General features: G+C 43.9%; 1 long non-coding RNA gene across 1 annotated transcript; it reads right to left on the bottom strand.

Annotated features, from left to right (window-relative positions):
- Window positions 1–3110: 3110 nt before the first annotated feature.
- Window positions 3111–3466, bottom strand: LOC111660093 (uncharacterized). Its single transcript, XR_015437680.1, has 2 exons — window positions 3244–3466; window positions 3111–3172 (listed from the first exon to the last, which is right to left on the bottom strand). It is a non-coding gene; the product is annotated as an uncharacterized LOC111660093 (long non-coding RNA).
- Window positions 3467–3472: the final 6 nt, after the last annotated feature.

Below are 3472 nucleotides of genomic sequence, written 5' to 3'. Positions count from 1 at the left end.
ATTATTATTTTATTTTCTCTCTGCCTGCCACGGGGGGGGGGGGGCAGGTCAACAAACTGTAGACACGACACTGACATATTAACACATTAGCAGGACATAAGAGTTGATATGGAGAACTATAGCTTTCATCTCAAGTCGTGTCTTCGGTCCAGTATCTCCCTGTTTTTGGTCTGAAGGAAACATCTGACTGTTTAGCTGCTAAATGCTCCGCTGTGTCTCTCTGTGTGTTTTTGCTTGAGACTCAACAAACTTCACGAAACACTTGAATAGTGAGCTGCGAAACAAAAGCATCATTATGAGTCACGCCTTTCACATTATACATAGTTCATTTTTATCCGTTGTTAATATATAAATATTGTTGAGAGCAGCTTTAGATAAATCCTTGTTTCCAGGGCAGGTGTTGGTTTCCATTTATCCCCCCCCCTCTCTCTAAACACTGTGATGCGTTCAGGAGTTTTACCATCAGACTTTAACCCGATGGACTCTGATCAAATTTGGGTTTTAATTTCATACGCCAAAACTCTGGTTTGGTCCTTTTAGCTCGTTAGTGTCAGGTGGGTTGGAAGTTAAAGAAAAGATCTTGTCAGTGATCAGTTTCTTGTTTTTTGTTCCTGAAATCAGCAAACTGAGAATGTGTTGGCAGAAAAACTTCCAGAAGTTCCCTTTCAGCTGCTTCAGCGAGGGAGGCGAAGCCCAGAGGCATGATGGGATTGCGGTTGGGTGGGGCGGCTGTGTGACTGTACAGAGGGCACCGAGGAGGCAGAGTCTGCTCAGCTGAGAGCAATGTCTCACCAAGGTACCAGAATTTCTTCATTAACGAAGACACACAGACATCAGAGGGACGGGGTTTAGGGGTGGACGAGGGGGCGGTCTGCAAACACACACACACACACACACACACACACACACACACACACCCCTCCCCCCCACGCCACTGCGCTGACTCGCTGTTCCAGACTCCACGACTTGTTTTTTGGCAGCGGCCCCTCATAAATCAACGTGCTCGGCCTCGCACAATGTGACTCAATATCATAATTGTGGTGTTTGCGGAGGCCGCGTCGCCCTCCTCTCTCTCCTTCTGTGAGGCGCCGCTCGCCGGATTATTCCTGGAATCGGAGGGGAGGGATACGTGAGGGGACGGAGATGGGACGAGAGGCTGGCAGTTTTTTCTTCACCTGATTTTCACGACTGCCTCATCGGATAAAAAGCTAAAAGTTTGACCTCAGTCCCGTTTCTGTCCGTCAATAAATTCTATTTCTGTCACTCAAACAGATGAAAACGAAAAATAACTTCAGCCACAGTTAGTCAACGACGACCCAACCCAACATCTGCATCTGTTGTTCAGAGTCCTCCATCCTCCACACCTGGGTGCTGGGCACACTCTGTAAAGCGTATTTGGAACACACACTTCCAGAGGAGGAGGAGGAGGAGGAGGAAGACGATGGTGTGCAAAGTCAAACTCCAATTGTCAATTAGTGAAGGCCAACACAGGCTGCAGGCTGAGGTGTACAGAGTGGATCAGCCATCTTGGAGGACAAAGGCTTCAGTCAGCCCTGGGTCCTCAGATCAACACACACACACACACACGCCTACACACACACACCTACACACACACCTACACACACACCTACACACACCATAACTGAGTGGGCAGAGATGGCCCTGAGCCCAGCAGGACCTGTTTACCGCTGCAGACTGAGCAAAGACCATCAGCAAACATCCTCCTCAGCAAGTCTGGACAACTGCTCATAAACAGCCCGTCACACACGCACGCGCGCACACACACACACACACACACACACACACACACAATGAAGATATTATTGCCGATCATCAGTCCAGTGAATATTAGCAATAACTGAAAATACTAGAGCTACATAGTGAGTGAAACACGAGTTGCTTTACAGGTCACGTATGTAAATGTAAAAATTAATTGGTCCTTTAAATATGATGTCATCCTGAATCCTGGATGATTGTGATGTTGTTGATCATCACATTAAAACACTCGCTGCAGTAAAAATTTAAGGAGTAAAAACTAAAAGAATAAAATGTTGTTTGTTCTGAGTCTTTTAGCTTCTGTTAGTTTGTGATTTTCTGATCCACAAAGCTGCGTTCTTTAACCACTTCCTGTCCACTAAAAGACAGAGACGATGTTAGCGACTAGCTGCTGAGCGTTGTAACGTTTAGCATCTGTCAGAGACGTGACTTTGCATTAATGCTAACGTTGCTCCGCGTCACTGCAGACTGAAAAATAATCAACTTTTTACCACAACAGTTTCATAAGATGATCATATGTCAACATTGTGTTTCCTGCGTGTTCTGCCTCCTAGTGGCCAAAAGAAGAAAAACAATATATTAACGCAGCTTTAAAGATCCAACTCAGTGATTACCGACTGACTCTAATTTCTATTTTATACCAACTGTATATTGTAATATTGTACTTTTTACCTACATATATATATATGACAGTTATAGATCATTTAAAGATTAAAATGTTACATGTCAAACACCAGTTTGAATAGTATGATGCATATAGATTTAAATTAGCTTCAGTAATAATGCTACTATACAAGAAAAAACATATATGACCACACAGAATTTATACATGTATGTTGTTTTGATAAACTTACATATATAAATTAAAAACATATTATGTTTTACCGTATAAAAGTTCATCATATCGATGTTTTAATACATATATATGCTTTACTTTGGGTATTTCATATATGTTATGAACGTATATTCCCCTGTATGTGATAATAATATATCCACTTATAGGTGACATATATGGCAACATCTCTCTTAAAGTAGTTGACATAATCACAGATCGGTCCACGTGTTGGAACAAAGACGGCGTCTGTGTTTTATTCCGGTAACAGAGATAAATTCATGAAAAGCAGTAAAGTGGAGGATTTGGGAGATGTCAGCGTTTCATGAGGGGGGGGGACCTTTGCTCCGTTTGGCCCCCGCCAGCTGCAGGTCACATTGTTGCTTCATTACTATTTGCCCGTGGCCCCGTGACCCTTCAGCCTTCATTTACACCTGGGTGACTGTCTCTTATACACATCTCCACATAACTGGGATATGTGAAGTCAAGACAGAAGCCAAGATTTAAATTAATAACTTTATTTGAAAATACAAATACAGTAAGTAGTTACTGATCCTCCTGCACCTATAAGAAGAAGAAATGGTTAGAAACTAGACTTCAAATCATGTAGGATAGAGAAATAGTCAGATACTCACCTGGTTGTGTCCCTGACCCGGCCGGATCCTCTTCCATTTGCTCGCCTGGTGAACACTTGGAGCCTGTGGCTTGTAAGGCGCAGCCTGTGGCTTGTAAGGTGCAGCCTGCTGTGGAGCCTGTGGCTTGTAAGGCACAGCCTGTGGCTTGTAAGGCGCAGCCTGTGGCTTGTAAGGTGCAGCCTGTGGCTTGTAAGGCTGTGGCCTCTGGACACCAGCTTCCTTCTCGTCA

The sequence above is a fragment of the Seriola lalandi genome, unplaced genomic scaffold (genome assembly GCF_002814215.2).
Source record: "Seriola lalandi dorsalis isolate HSWRI2012SDOR001 ecotype SW California unplaced genomic scaffold, Sedor1 jcf7180002054505, whole genome shotgun sequence".
Taxonomy (NCBI): Eukaryota; Metazoa; Chordata; class Actinopteri; order Carangiformes; family Carangidae; genus Seriola; species Seriola lalandi.
This window is presented reverse-complemented; position numbering and strand designations above follow the sequence as displayed.